The sequence below is a fragment of the Artemia franciscana genome, chromosome 6, assembly GCF_032884065.1.
Source record: "Artemia franciscana chromosome 6, ASM3288406v1, whole genome shotgun sequence".
Classification (NCBI taxonomy): domain Eukaryota; kingdom Metazoa; phylum Arthropoda; class Branchiopoda; order Anostraca; family Artemiidae; genus Artemia; species Artemia franciscana.
This window is the reverse complement of record NC_088868.1, coordinates 33578016-33595214: the sequence shown is the minus strand read 5'-3', so window position 1 is coordinate 33595214 and position 17199 is coordinate 33578016. Positions and strand designations below refer to the sequence as shown.

Genomic DNA, 17199 nt, shown 5'->3' with positions numbered 1-17199 from the left:
TAAGTGGGCAATATTTGAGCCCTTCTTGAACGTCAAAGTAGGAAGGCAGGTGGACGGGATAGTATTAAGGTATCCGTCGATTTTTTTTATTTAAATGACAAGTCCACATTATATACAAACCGAAATGCAGACACTTCATCTAGATGGACATAATTTTGAAGATGTATTTTCAGAATGGATAGGGAGCATTTTCAAAAAATTTAGATAGCTATAATGAAAAGGGAAGTGAATCAGTAGTTTTATTTGTTGAGAGTTTAGATTCTAATTTAACCAAATTTGAATGGGAGTTTGCGTTAGTAGGCGAGAGAAGGAAGGTATTGTAAAATATAATGCAGAATTAGAGGGTTTTAAAGGTGTACGACGCTTTCTTTTGACACAAGGATTCAGTGCTTCAAGTATGTGGTCCTTATCTCAGGACATAGGCCTTGGTAGGAGAATGGTGTCAGTAAGACATTATTGGATGATTTGGAAGTTAATGGGGATGGGGAGGGGCCAAAGTTTCCTAAATTAGATTGATTGTTTAAATGGAAAACAACCCGTAACTTCCTTAATTACCTAGACTTAGGTCTTCCCACGCCTGAGGGCGCATAAGGCAGCAACAGTGGTTCGCCACAATGACTTGTCCAGAGTTTTCGACCAAAGCTCCTCCATTGAAGACCTTGACAGCTTCGTCTCCTTCTCTAATATCCTGCCATCGGTCATTTTGGGCCTCCCTGACTTGCGGAGGCCAGAGGGTGTCAAACACCATATGTCATGAGGCAGCCATCCATCACCCACCAATACATACATCGTCACTTTCTAATGACATCAAGGATGGAGTTATGATTTGTCATGCTATAAATCTTATCATTTCTTATTCTCTCCGCCCAATGCATATTCAAAATAGATCTTAGGCAGTTATTATCGAATGCCCATAGTCGTCTTCCTAGTTGCGCAGTGATGCTTCAAGTTTCACAACCAAATGTAAGGATGGAGAGGACATTGCTATTATAAATTCTGAGCTTTAGCTTCTGAGAATATATATTATTTCTTCAATCATTTCTAAGGCAATTGAAGGCAGAGCCAGCCAATGCTATTCGGCACAAAATTTCTCTTTCAGGATTGGCATCTTGCGTAAGAATGCTACCGAGATGCAATGCCGAGATTCATTGCATTGCGTAAGAACAACCCGTAACACTTAAAAGGAAGAAAAGTTTGAGAGGGCTAAAAAATATTTAAAGATTTGTGTTACGGTGTTGCAGTATGATGCAAAAATTCAAAGTAGGGGAACGTTTAGTTAAAAAGGGGGTAATACATTCAGTAAGAGTTCCGTCCATTGAATCTGGTGAACCACTGGTTATTGTTGTCTTATAAACCTGCTAGTGAACCTGATTCAATTGGACTTTTGTTCACATAACAAATATTAGTCGGGTTCTGTGTGGGCATAAGAAATTTCGGGGTACTTGCTTTTATTGTCCTACGTTTTCTCTAGAATCTATACCAAATTAAAATTAAAACATCAATTGAAGCACTGTAAACGACATGGGTACCTGTCTGGGAAGACTATATCAGCTGACATTGCCATTTTGTGGTTCAAGAATTTTCCAAATACTCTCTTGCAGAGTTACACGGTGGACTTAGATATCGAAGCCGAATATATGGACGTGTAAAATTATTTAAATTTCGGATCTTGTTAAAAAGCATGAACTCGTTACAATATCCTATGTACGCGCACAGAGAAATACTAGTTATACCATGCAAAAGGTAGATGTATTTGTGACACTGGGCGGGGAAGATTGTACGGATGCGGCCATGGTTGCACTTTATAAAACAGTAAGTAAGTAAATTTTACCACTTCGTAGTGCAAATTACTCAATGAATCTATCGCCAGAGGACGAGTTGGCTATTTGAGAACAAAGTGTGTTGGGTTTGTAAGGAGGATTTTGTTGAGGGTAGTGGGGGAATGTCAGTCCACAATCATGATCATTTAAGTTACTAATTTTATCGGAGGGAGTAACTTTCGTGGACTGGCACATACTTCTTGTAATTTAAACGTTAAGTAGCAGTACTTTCTACCGGTTTACATCCACAAATCCAACTAAAATTTGAAATTCATATTACAAGCGTTGGCACGTTTTCAGAGTGGTGAAGCTGTAAATAGCTAGATGGTTTTTTCTTACAATATCATACCTAAATAATCTAAGAAGCTGTCTAATCTTAGATTTGACATGGAAAATAATGGATAATGGTAACACACGCTTGAATAAGATCCGTTCTTAAGATTTCTGAAGTTTTTTCCCCAAATCACTAAATCAATTGATTTAAGTACAGAAAAGTGACGATTTTAATAGTTTCCTCCTCCTTGAACAGCACTTTCGAGATGATGAAATGTGTGATTTATTAACGTGTAAAGTCATAAACCCCTATGGGTACTACAATCTGCCTCGAGGCTACACAAGGAAACGTTTTAGTCGAAGTATTTTATGATTCACTTCATGAGCGTCAATGCATCACTGCCGACAATAAATTTGCTAAGAAATTTTGGGCCAGGGGAAGGTGTAAAAATGGGGATGATTTCTGTAAAATGTACCTAGCAAGTGATGTATTGACGTTGTTGGACATTGCTTGTAAAAAAACCGACAAAATCTACGAGGAATTTGGGATGGATTAGGGCTACTATTTTTCAACTCCTCATTTGGTGATGGATTTAATTCTTGAAATCTGTGAAGAGAAAATAGGTCTGATTACCAACATGGATCGGCCCTTATTTGTATAGGGATTCATGCGGGGAGGGTATGCTCTTCACGGAGATCGTATCCTAGAAACCAACCTTACTGGAAAACACACCGGTGAAAAGTCGGGGGCAGTTTTTCTAGATATGAAATCCCTATATCTGTAAGCATTGTGTCACTACTCTTTGCCGTGTAGAAACTACAAATTGCAGGACAATCCTTGTGATCAAAGTTTTCCTGACATGTATAAACTCCCTTTATCCCTTGCCAATGTGTTACTACTCTTTGCCGTATGGAAATCAAAAATGGCTGGACAATCCTTGTGATCCAAGTTTCCCCGACAGTACCCCTGTTAAGGAGAATAGACCACAAGGTTGGTTTTTTAAAATTCATGGTGAAATACCAGCGGAAATGCATGACCCGATAAAAAATTTTGTTTTCCCGTGCATAAACAGACTGGTGTCTCAGGACTCACTGAGTCCACATAATAATTCTTTGGTAGAGTATTGGTTAATGCACCGGACGCCTTCAAAACAAAAGCTTATTGCGACTCTTTATCCGAAACAATATATTGTTGTACACCATGTTCTTTTGCGGTGGATGCTAACCAGCGGTTTCAGGGCCACAAAGATTCATAGAGCCCTCTAGTTCGACCAGAAGTCGTATATAAAGACATTTAGACGCCTTTGTCAGTAAACATTCTGAATCAAAGGCGAAGGTTGAAAAGGAGATTTTTAAATCTATTTTGATTTCAGCGTTCGGTAAAATTAGCGAGAGTGTGAGCAATAGGAGTCGTTGCGACGTTGCAACCGATTCAAAAGAATGTGCTCGAATCTTTGCCGATCCAAATTTTTCATTGTTAATCGTTATAGATTTTAATATGGTCCTTTTACATAGGAAAATCAGAAAAGTGTTCCTAAATAAGAACAGTGTCAATGTAGTTTTATGAATTTCAAAGAAACGCATGGTGGAATTTAATTACCATGTTTGTAAGCTCCAACACCCCGGGAAAGGTCAGCTCAAGTGTATTATGAAGACGCTGATTCAGTCGTGTGAGTGTGTGTGTGTGTTTTGTATCGTGTGTGTCGTGTGGAAAGAACTCATGCTTTATTGAGGTATTAAACATGTAAAAATCACTAAGTTCAAATTAGCAATTTTTCACGCTTAAGAAAATTTACTCTGTCTTTGAAACACGATTAGCACACCAAAAATTACACCATCAAATTCAAGGTGTCAAAGAACGCTGGCGTAGAATATGCAAACACTTAGCTACAAGAACATTATTATTATTATTTTTTTTAGAAAAAAGATAACGAATGTGTGTCAATAGCAACCTTCAGAGAAGTAATACAAAAATAATTAATACTGATGAGATATACGTATCTTTTATTTTCTTTCAGTACAATTATCCTGTTACTGTGCGAGGCAATTTGTTCAGATTTTCTCCAGGGTGTATGGAACAATGAACTCTCTAAATAGAATTTTAAAGTTGATGCTTTAGTTTTGTCACTTCCATTTATTGGTCCCCCAGTTTTCGCTACATTTTATTCTCTAGAGATCTTGTCTATATCCACTTCAAAAAGGGAACAAATATCGCTCACCAACTTTTATCTAAGTTAAGCAGGGAAAAAAGTGAACCTATTCACAAGACTTTCACCTCTCTGACATCGACACGAAGCGAAGTGTTTTGCCAGCCGAGAAAATTGAATTAGGAAAATTTCTTGCTGTTAGAAACTTACCATCTTTACCATTGTTTGACTCGCTGGACTGACTAAACATTTCTGAATTACCGAAAATTCAACTCTGATTGTTAATAAGAAAAAAGCCAAAGGCTTTTAACTAGGAAATTAGGGGCAATGATTTTCTTAGAGTTTCCAGGTTCATACTTTTGTATTATCACTTTCGTCGATACAACTTCTGTTTTGCATAGGGTTCAAACCCCGTGAGATAGTGCTTGTCCTATATTCATTAAATAGAAAAGGTATTCTGTTCATTTCAGTGAGGACACAGGGAGTCTGTTTATGCAACTTGTCTCTCCAAAGTCTAAACAAAGCGAACTGTGTTTTTCACGTTGAGGAAATTTACTTAGTAAATATTATACTATTTGAATCCCGCCTTCCTTAAGATATTGTTTCAGACTTAAATTGATAAATAAATAGTACTTATTTAGTGATTTACATATTCTGATCACCAGCAAATTCCTCGGGAATAATGTCCTCAGAAATAATCCCACGGGAAATGATTTCATTAGGACGATGAGTTCTCTAAACAGTGTTGAAATATTAATACTTTTTTAAAACGATTTGTCAAACTTTATTTATTGAGTTTTCTCTGCGTAGATGACTGAGATAAAACCTTGAGAAAGAAGCATCCCTGCTTCCAGGTAGATATTTGACATTCATTATAAGTAAATAATGCCAAGGATACTGGCACTGGCATCAATCGGGAGACGGGGAACATATACCGTACATGCTATTTGCTCCCCTCCCCCCGGAATGAGGAAAATACTCTTTTTTTCATTTAAAAATAAAATAAGAAATTGCTTCCTGGATATTTAAAATATATTTCACCTTCCCTTTTGTTTTCATGAATTGACACAATTAGTTACTAGTTGTTTGGAATAGGCGCAGATACAGTTTTACCGCTAAATTTTCCAGCAAGCTTTAGTAGTAGGAAGTTTAGATACCAGGGAGGGAATATGAAAGGATATTTTCTTGTCGTAGAGATAAATCAAACGCTATAAAAGACCAACAAAAATAAACTAAAAAAAAACACTTTTATATAAATTTGCATTTAATTTCAATTTTGTGTGTGAAAATCTTCACACACAAAAAAATTGTCCCGATGTCTGGAAAACTTGATTTTTTTTTAAAAGAATAAAATCGAATATACGAAAAAAAGAAAAATGAAATGTGGGGCAGTCATGGTATTTTTTTGTTACGCCTAAAGGTTTTGTGTAACAATTGTAAATTTCAGAAACAATTATAAAATATTTTGCAGAGTTTATCTAAAGGAGAGGATAAGTATTGCAATCAAAACCGTATCTGGAGGGGAAGTTACCTGGTATAGACCCCATTCACCTTTCTTAAGGAATTGTAAAAAGGTATCAAAAACTCAAATAAGCATTTTTGTATGTTTATTATTTTTTCGTAACCCCCCCCCCCCGAAAAAAATCATAAATTCATCCTTTATAGCAATATTGAATTCAGTAAGATTTCGTTCCTGTTAATTTACATCATCCAGCACATTTGAGAGCCCATTAGAAAACGGTTTTCGGCAATTGCTTCGAAAATACAAAAATATCAGTATTACCTTTATGTGTAAAAGTGATCGTATGTTTTGCAACTATTCCAGGAAGGGTTCTTATTTCAGGGTTAAAGAATGCAATTTTTGAGGTCTAGCCGCAACTCTGTCAGTTGAGGTTTCCACTCAGTGGCGATCAGTTAAGGCCTGAGCTTTAACTCAGTTTAAAGAGTCGATCCACAACAATTTCACGACCATCTGACTGTTTTCGTCTAAGAGATCTAAGTTTCAGCCATAGTGGGACATTTATACTTCATTTAGTGGGCATGAAGATGAACTTTTTTTTACTCATAATATTTTCCTTCTATGGCTTCACTGCTTTTCGTTATGTCCTCGTACAATAATACTTCACATGTCTCTGTTTACAAAAAAGAGAAAAAAACTCGAAAAAACATTAATCTGGTTTATCCAAGATTAATCTAAAAGATAAAATTGTCTCGATCAAACATTGAGACGAAACTGACGAACTTTTTTAAATCTTAGAGGGAATCACCAAACCTACATCGAAGTCAAATTTTAATCAAGAACAAATTGTTATAACCCTAAATATTTTTCTTCTCGCCTTATTCACAAGTCACTTGTTTAAATTATCATTTTTCGATTAATTAAGAAGAACATCTAAGATGTGATCATGTGGAGGTGGACCCTAGATTGACCACGGTCAATCCTATAAATGACAATTTCAAAATCAAACATTTTTTTCAATACTATTAACTATCAATGGCTAAGTCCAGGTGGACAGAAATATTTTTTTAATCCAAAGTTTACTTATTGCAACACCATTGGCTTAGCAACGGGACTTAAACTTATAATTAAACAAAAAAAAAGAAGTTTTTTTAAAAATGAAAGTAAGGAGCGACATTAAAACTTAAAACGAACAGAAATTACTCCGTATTTGAAAGGGGCTTTTCCTCCTCAACGCCCCGCTCTTTACGCTAAGGTTTGACTCTTTTTCTTAACTCTACATTTTAAAACAGTAAAAAACTTTAGCGTAAAGAGCGGGGCGTTGAGGAGGAAAAGCCCCTTTCAAATACGAGTAATTTCTGTTCGTTTTAAGTTTTAATGTCACTCCTTACTTTCATTTAAAAAAAAAACTTGTTTTATTTTGTTTAATTTCTGGACGTTTTAGAATTAATGCATGGTTTGATCTTCGCTCTCCGCACATAAATAATTAAAACGAAATTTGCATATTAATTTTTTGGGGCTAAATGGCTTTTTCATAGTTTTAATCGGAAGATTTTGAGAAAAAAGGAGCGAGGGAGGAGGCCTAGTTGCCCTCCGATTTTTGATTACTTAAAAAGGCAACTATAACTTATAATTTTTCACGAACGTTTTCATAAGTAAAAAATATACGTAACTTACGAAATAAATTACGTAGTGAACTTCTATATTCGTATGTTTGTATTGCGTATATGAGGGGGCTCCCCTCGTCGATACCTCGCTCTTTACATTAAAGCTTAAATTTTGTCCCAATTCCTTAAGAATGACCCCTGAATCACAAAGGCCGTAGAATACATAGTTGAAATTACTAAAAATACTTTAGCGTAAAGAGCGAGGTATTACGAGGAGGTAAACCTTTAATGTGCGTAATAATTTCTGCTCATCTTAAGTTTTAATGCTGCTTCTCACTTTCAGTAAAAAAAAAAACTTTTCATATTTATTTTTTTATTGTTTTTTTAAATAATGCTAGAAAATCCCGCGCCTCTTCCATTAAAAGTCTCTTCCCCTATGAGAAGTTCCTCCATGGAAAGATCCTCGCCGGTATTCCTCTCCCCTCAAATATCCCCCCCCAAACCAAAAAATCCCCATGAAAACGTCTGTACACTTCCCAGTAACCATTACTATATGTAAACACAGGTCAAAGTTTGTAACTTGCAGCCCCTCCCACGGGGACTGCGGGGGAGTAAGTCGTCCCTAAAGACACAGTTATTAGGTTTTTCGACTATGGTGAATAAAATGGCTATCTCAGAATTTTGATCCGGTGACTTTGGGAAAAAATGAGCGTGGGAGGGGGCCTAGTGGCCCTCCAATTTTTTGGTCACTTAAATAAGGGCACTAAAACTTTTAGTTTCCGTTAGAATGAGCCCTTTTGCGACATTCTAGGACCACTGAGTCGATACGATCACCCCTGGGGAAAAAAAACAACAAAAAAACAAATTGACACGCTTCCGTGATTTGTCTTCTGGCAAAAAAAATGCGAAATTCCACATTTTTGTAGATAGGGGCTTTAAACTTCTACAATAAGGTTCTCTGATACGCTGAATCCGATGGTGTGATTTTGTTAAGCTCCTATGACTTTTAGGGGTGTTTTCCCCTATATTCTAAAATGAGACAAATTTTCTCAGACTCGTAACTTTTGATGGGTAAGACTAATCCTGATGAAACTTATATATTTAAAATCAGCATTGAAATGCCATTATTTTGATGTAACTATTGGTATCAAAATTCCATTTTTTAGAGTTTCGGTTACTATTGAGCCTGGTCGCTTCTTACTTCATTACCACGAGCTGTTTGATTGAAAATTTTTATTATAGGTAAATCTAAGGAGATGTATTTATGAAACAGAAAACAGGTTCATTTATTTCAAAAATGAAAGAAAAGAAACAGGGGTCTCCAAAGCCACCCAGTAAGATAAATGACAACCCATATGCCACGCTGATCCATCCTTACAAACATTAAAATTGAATCTCAACTTTGCAATATCTATTTGACTCCTTTCTTCACCAGCGTATGTGCTACTGTTTCCACACCTTGGCTCTGCATTGGTCATCATCCTCAGGTCTCTACTGCAGAACAACCATAGTGTGGGTCGTATTGGTATCCACATGAGGTTTTGAAAATCGAAGTCCACAACGTTAGCAGAAAATAATCCTGCCTAGCATGATTAAATACAAATCTTCTCGCTCTCACAAATTTACATTTGAGAGAAGTGTAGAATGAGGATCAGGCACATTCGATGATGCCAGTGATTAAGAAAAATTGGCTGAACTAGCCTATTAATCTCCATCAGTGAAAACAACACCATATCTCAATTAAAACATACCTATTGGCATAATTTGAAATAATTTATGGCCTCAAATACAAAGGCCTGTGATAAGGAGAGGGGTACAGGAAATTCAGGTAGGAATTTCAATGAACTGCGCCTCAATTTCTTCTTGTTCCTCTCCCTTGGGATAGTCGAGTCAAGAGCACTCTTCGATGCCAACTGAAGATGAAATTTGAGTACGTGCCTTAAGGAATACAATTTGTAGGAAACAATTCTCGATTCCCATGAACATTTAGAACCGTGAATAGGGCTACTAGACCGAGGTGTGGGTGAAATATGAAATGACTGGGAGACAGTTTCCCCCAAGGGCTCCAGATCAGAGAGGCAAAATCTCGGCAACATAGTCACAACTGGCCAACATTTTGACCGTTCAGCGAACCGTACATCAATCATGGCTCCCAAAAGGGGCTCCTCGACCCAAAAGAGACCAAGTCTCCCTTAGGGTTGATAGGACTAATCTCAGATTTCTTCTCAAGCATTTCCAATCAAGCTTGAAATTCAATATCGCCCAACTTTTCTATAACCCGTTGCAATTCATTCCATTCTATTTTATAGTCATCTATAGTGCTCCCCAATGAGCCAAGGGCCTGTTTGCTCCTCCTAAGCTCATTTTGTAATTCTTAAAAATTTTTATTCTAGCCAATCGCAGTTTGAATTTGTAAATCACATTTCTTTTTGTGTCTCTAATCTCTTCCCTACTTACCTCCCATATCTTTGTTTTGTTAAATAAACCATCTTCAACTTTTAAATGGACATTAGTGTCCATTTCCATTGGTTTCATTGTTCTGTTATAGTCTCGTTTTGTTCTCAATGGCTCCAAGACCTCTTCCTCCCCCTAAGCCCATTTTTGTTTTCATTATTTCGCAATTCTCCCAAAATTTGGTTTTCCGTCATTGCAGACTGAATCTCAAGATTTTGTCTATTTTTTGCATTTCTTTTTCTTTTTCACTTTTCTCAACTTTTCAATACGCAAAATAAATTATCATTATATTTAAATTGGAATCCAGGATCCACAATCTTTTACTGAATCTCTTTATTGTATTTGCGTTTAATATTCCTATTTTTCCTTTTTGTTTTCTTTTCTTTTGTCGTAGTATTAAATAATTCTTCGTCAAATGACAGTTGGATTCTCACATTTGGTTTTTTTATATTATACTAAAGTATCTCAAAATTTACGTGGAAAGTCGCATATAATAATTTTCTTCTCGCTTTTCTCTGGCAAAAGAGTGTTTCTTCTTCATATGTACTTGTCAGCGTCTCATATGCCGTAAAAGTGTTCTGAAGTCTTCTGTTTTTTGAAAATTTTCCAGGAAAACCAATTTCATACTTCTTATTTTCAATCTTATGTGGCCAAACGACTTCCGCATTTGCTGCCGGTAAACAAGTCATTTTCAAGGATAGGAAATTGTTGATACCTCCAAAGTCTCCTACTATTACAATGTCTACCGCAAGAGTGGGTAATAAGCGTACATTTATCGTTTTTCATTGGAATGTACTGTTCTTCTTTGTAATTTCTCTTCTCAACCAAGCAGACGTGCATTTGTGCTTATCACCATAATAACATACTATTGCAATCATATCCCTATGGTTTATTTCTGTCTTATTGATTAGTCCCTTTCACACAAAAGTTTGCTCACTACCTGAGTCAATTACCATTTTGGTCAATTTTCCGTTTAATTTTCCTTCTATTTTATGTGATTTCACAAACTCGTCAATATTTCCATTACCAAGGGCTATAGCCCAATTTGTTCTTTTATGGGTTACTTCCTCATCTCTATCATGGCAATATTTAGAAAAAGGCTCTAAGGAATCACATTTTAACAGATTATTATGATTCCGAACTCGAATATTATGTATTTCTCTTTTAGAGAAGAAAGCTTATCCTCCCAGTTTGTTTTATGGGTGGGTCCACCTTCTCCCCTTGTCAAGGAAGATAAATGTTTTTCCGTTTTAGCTTTTAATGTTTGATAATTCCCTTTCTTTTTGCAGTCGATACGTAGACAAATTATTATGGGCACCAAATGCCTTTGTGATACAATCTGTATGTGATCTATTTGTGATACACTTTTCGAATTTCCCCAGTGAGTTTCTATTAGACCTTTCATGGTTCCTTTGAACTTTTGGTGATCTCTCTCTTCTTCTGCCTCTATACATTCTTGTTCTTTCTCTTCTATTTTCTCTTCAACTATTTTATGTAACGTAGAGGCGTATAATTTTTGTGTTCTAGAGTTTCTTACATTTAGTAAAAGATGCCTTCCGTTAGTTTCCAATTGTACTTCGTTAATATTTTTATTTACCTCTTCGTGGGTTTCTGTCTCTTTTTTCTGTACCTCCTCTTGCTCTTTAAAAACGATATACTCCTACCAAGTTGAGGGACAAGTCAAATCGGATTCATTTTCTAGATACTGCATACACTGTGAAGGGATACCGACTTCATTCCTATTCAACTTATTTTTCTTTAGCAACCGCAACCTGAAGAATTTCAATCGATGTTCCTCAACTGTTTCAACAAACTCCTTATAGCTTTCACGCCATATTGTTTCTCTAATTTTCGTAAAAAATTTTCATCACTATCCTTCTGACAGATAGCTTCAATCCTACGTAGAAATTTGTCATTATTCGATATGCTTCAGCGAAGGTCCGTGTCCGAACTTTTATTCCATAAATAAGCCAACATTGTTCCAAAATTCAGCTAAAATTTATTATTTCAATTCATATTAAAATACTTTCTCGAATGTCCAACTTTTGGTTTTCTCATGATAACTTTTTATGTCTCAATTTTCTAATTATTTTTGCAAGCTATTTAGTTGCTTGATATATTAGTTCGTAAAATTTGTATTTTATTCGAAATAGACTACGCCCATTCACAATTTCGTAATATTTTAATTGATTCCGTCTTTTTCCTGCAATTTCTTATACTTCAATCAAAGAAGGCTACTGTGTAGGCTTACCTTTGGAAAACATGGATTCTTTTAACTATCTCCTGATAAATTTCCTTAGCTGGCTGTCACCACTGTTATACGTTGGACTGCCGCTGGCACGAATATAATGTCATGGGCCACTGCCGGTACCACTGTTCGTACTGGTTGTCTTGGAGCTACCAGCTCTTTGTTGGTGCTACAAATGAGAAAATAACTCACTTGTATTCTCCCAAAGGTCACTCAAACAAAAAATATGTCAATAAACTCTGAAAACAAACTTGGCACTCTAGGAACAAACTATATAAACTCTGAAAACGGACTGTTAACACAGACTGAAAACAAAATCACCACTTCTGTACGAAAAACTTTGTGTAAGGGTGGATCCTAGATTGAACCTGGTCAATCATATAAATGAATGCTTCAAAATAAGCACTTCTTAAATAGCCGGCCATGAACTATCAAAGGCCAAGTCCAGGAAGACAAAAAAAAAATTAGCCCGAAAGTTTACTTATTGCAACACCATTGGCTTAGAAACGGGACTCTAACTTATAATTGAAAATTATATTATAGGCAAGTCGAAACAAATGTAATTACGAAAAGGAAAACAGGTCATTTATCTAAAAAAGAAGGAAAAGGGGCAGGGAGCCCCAACAGGTGGATTTATATGGGAAGAATCTTCCTTGGGAAGGGAAATTTCTGGGGAGTGAATATTTTACGAGAAATGTTATACTGGGAGATTTGACAGAATTACAACACGAAAATCCTCTTAATTGCCTTATATTCTCTTTGCAAAATTTTTCCTGTGGAGATGTTTCAGAGGAGTTTTCAAGGGCCTTTTTTACGCGTGTTTTGTTTTCTGGGAAATAATTTCTACGAAGGGGTATCTCAGGAGTGATCAAAAAACCGATTAGAGATTGATAAAGAAAATTTTTCAGGCTGAATCATCTGCAAGCAATTTTACAGGGAGGGGGGATTGTCTGGAGGGAATTTGAGGGGGGTTCACTTTACGTTGGTTGGTATTTCCACGGAGGAGTTTTTCGTCAGAGCCTGGGTATATTTTATAGAAAGTGAGCCAGAATTACCGGCTTTATTTAAAAACGAACAGAAATTATACCATATATGAAGGGGTGCCCCGTCCTTCATACTAAACTCTCTGGGCTGAAGTTCGACTGTTTATTAAAACTAAAACACGGGGGCCGTTTGATTAGAATAGGAAGCTTTTTGAAAAGCTTTAAAAGCTTTAGCGTAAAGAGCAAGATATTGAGGGGGGACCCTTCATATACAGAATAAATCTGCCAAAATTAATAAGAAAATTTTTTTTTATTTTTTTTTTTTTTTTTACAGTTAGAGCCAAATTTGAGCCTGGAGTAGTCAGAAAACTTTCATAAATTAAATAAAAGAAGCAAGCTTTTTTTTAAAGCTGAAAGTAAGGAGTGACATTAAAACTAAGGGATAGAAATTATCCTTATATGAAAGGGGCTGCCCCCTCCTCAATGCCTCGCTCCTTATGCTAAAGTTTTTATTTTTTTAAAGTAGAGTTGTGATAAAGAGTCAAAACTTTTATCTATGTAACTTTTTTTTATTTATTCTATTTTCTTCACATACAAAACCAGAACACACCTTCTACAAAATGCTTCCGTGCTAAGAAAAATTCAACAGTTTTGTAGACGTACAGCAGTAACAAGTAAAAATATATATTCCGTTACAAATCAAAACATAACCATTATCAACTTAAACTTCAAATGAATCTCTCAATTAAACAATCAACACAATATTCCACCCCCAACAAAAAAACCTTCAACGCCCCTGAAAATCACCCTATACTACAATCCACTGACCAATTCGTTGCCCTCCGCCTAAAAAAGTAATTACTTTCTTATAAATGATCTTTTAATTTTTTTTTTAGGAAGCAGGTGTTCAGCACTCTTAATACTCACAGGCAACATATTCCAAATAAGCGGATCATATATCATACCGTAGATGCTGATCTTACTGCACCTGTTGACTCAATTGCTATATCATCACTATTTCTCGTTTGGTAATCATGCAGTTGGCTATTCAACCAATAAACTTCTTAAAAACTGCAGGGACTAGATCATTCAGACACTTATAAACAAATATAGAAGCTTGAAAATATCTAATTTGTCCAATACTTAACAGGTTCAGAGATTTATAGCAAGCACTAGTTTCATGGACCTCTTTAACATATTTACCAATAATCCTAATCACTTTACCACGGGCAATCTAACCACGGGCAATTTTAGCAGAAATAGATTCACTATGATTTCTCCACGACAGATGACAATCCACTATGAATCCTAGGTAACGCAGTTTACTAACCTGCTGAACAGGCTTTACGTAAAGTGTAGCAAGGCCATTTAAATCAACAGGAGAATCCCCTCTACTGCAAGTCATCACAAATGTCTTACATTAACTCATAGAAAGCTTACATTCATAAAAACTTCGCGTCTTTTCAGTACACGCCGTGTAAGAAGGTATATCATATTCCAACAATATGAGCACTCTTGTTTTCACTCAACTGCCACAATCGCCTTCAGGATCCAACAGAGTAAAACCACTCATATCGAATACTAAAAATAAGCTCACAATGTGATCGTCCTGAACTCTTGATCTTAACCCTTATTGAATTTCTATATGTAAATAATAGCAATTGCTCAAGCATATTGTAACAGCCACCTGTGCGCGTAGTGTCAAATGTAGACGTTGTACCAGCGTTTAAAAGCCTATTTCTACTAACCTACTTTTAGTTAACTCTTAACCCTAATGAATTTCCAAATGTAAATAATAGCACTTGTTAAGCCATGACGTGAAAGCCACCTCTGCATGAACTGCAAAAAGTAAACACTCTTACTTAAGTCCAGTAATGGTGATTTCAAAAGCTGTGAGTTTAAGTTACATATTTGGAACCAAACAGGTGTCATTGACCCTGAAAACTATGCCATCTACATAAGTGAGCATTGGACGTCATTGATAAGGTCGTTTTTGAACTTACACAGGTAAACATTAGACCAGCGTCTAGAAAGGCTGCTAAGATCCATTTTTACATGCAGGGGTTCCCCACATGACTAGAAGCTCGAAGAATACCCTTGAGGATTTTTCAGACCTGGTCCATATGTTTTTATTTGTAAACAGTAATATCTCCTATACTATGATGTAACAATATGATGGGACGCCCCCCTCTATTCTATGGGGGATACCTCTATCTTTTGATCTAATACGTTTCAATCTTATTGTCCTTTAAAATCCATTCTTTTATTCAATAATAAATATAAGATATTATTTTTCAGATTTATACGAATATCAGAAAGCAATATTCTTTCTACAACACTTTTGTCTATTCCAATTCTCCCCATGGTTATGGTCCCAAGTAAGTTAAAGGAATTTCCCTTGGGAGGGAAGTACTACTTGGATGTCACGTAGAAGTTTATCCTAAGGCTATACTTTACTGGACAACCGGAAGGGAACAATACTTATAAACAGTAATTGTTTATATCGGTATTTAAGCTTATACGTTAGTACGTATTCTCTGTTTGAAAACAGGACTAAAGTTTTCCTACAATTACTGTAAATTAAGTTATATTTTAAGTTGGCTAGGTGTGACTTTTCAACTGGATTAAGAATCGTGTCTAAAAAATAAAGCAGATGAATTAAACTTTAAATTTGGCCCATCATATCCCTAAGCACATCCTATCAAAATTTTGAGATAGCCATTTTGAGTCTGCATAGTTGAAATGTATGTCTGGAAATTATGTCTTTGAGGATGACAACACCCTCCCCACAACCCTCAGTGCAAGGTTTTTAAGTTATTCCCTGGGGGCATTTAAGGTCTTATAAAAAAGCTGATCGTATAAAATCACCTCTAATTAGAAATCAGGAGTTATAGTTCCCTTTTGAAGAGTCAAAGTGATCGAAAAGCAGCTAACCCCCCCCCCCCCTAACTAAAGCAGATAGAAGCAATTCTTTGGTTGTCATGGATACGAAAGATTACGACACAAAAATTTATGCACATCTAAATGACAAAACTACATATAAAACTATAACCCACGACCATATTGATTAGTTTGCTAACAAAATTATAAAAGATCTAAAACAAAATGGTAAAATTACTCCACAATTATATAAAAAAAATGTCCCCTGAGGCAGCTTTTGTCCAAAATTTTATGGTTTACCAAAATTACATAAGCAAGGGATTCCTTTAAGGCCAATTGTAGCTTGTAAGATATTCCCCGCCTCCAACATTGGAGAATGGTTATGTACAGCCTTCTAACCTTTGCTTTTTTCTCAAATATCTTATATATGTAATTTGGTAGATTTAGTTGAAAAACTCAAAAATGTAAATATTTCAGAAGACACAATTATCAGTAGCTTTGACGTTGTGTCTATGTATACAAATGTTAATGTAGCAGAATACGAGAAATTATTAGAAAATAAAATAAATGAAAATTATGATTTAATAGAAGTTTCAGCAACAGGATTAGATTGCGACGTTTTAATGACCTGGGTTAAACTTTGTAACAAGTATTCAATTTATTTCCAATTCCGTAATTCTTTCTACCAACAAATAAATGGCTTACCCATGGGCGCGCCTCTTTCCGGGTTACTGGCGAATATTTATGCAGAGCATATTGAAAATTGGGCATTAAATTCATATTTTTTTAATCATATCTTTTGGGGACGTTACATAGATGACGTAATTTCACTTTGGAACTATGGGGAAAATGAACTTGGGTTTTTTTTTTAGATCACCTTAACGCATATGATAGGAATTTACAGTTTACCTTAGAAATTGTAATTACAAATAAAATCTCATTCCTAGATGTTCTAATTATTCGTAACTTAGATGAACTCAATTTTAATATTTACCGAAAACCAACACAAAACAATAGATATTTACATTTTGAATCAAACCACCTCCCACAAGTTAAAAGAGGTGTCATAATATCTCTCGTATATCGTGGCCTGAAGTTTTGATTCCTACATCACAGCTGAACTAGACTTTATCAGGGACATACTTTTTGGAAATTGGTATCCTCTTTTATTTATTAATAATACAATTAACCGTAGAGTGAAAAGACACTCCCAAAAAATCAACGATATTTACCATGTGAAAATCCCGACAAGCCCCAAAAATTAATTTACCTCACATATATCCCAAAAATCAATAGAAATCTTAAAACAGTATGCACACAAAATAATC

General features: G+C 35.6%; 1 protein-coding gene across 1 annotated transcript in view; it reads right to left on the bottom strand.

Annotated features, from left to right (window-relative positions):
- LOC136028339 (PR domain zinc finger protein 5-like) overlaps positions 1 to 12031 on the bottom strand; it is a 72889-nt gene extending 60858 nt beyond the window's left edge. The window contains exon 1 of the mRNA XM_065706122.1: positions 12012 to 12031. The gene's annotated coding sequence lies outside the window, so the exon portion shown is untranslated. The remainder of the gene's footprint in view (positions 1 to 12011) is intronic.
- Positions 12032 to 17199: the final 5168 nt, after the last annotated feature.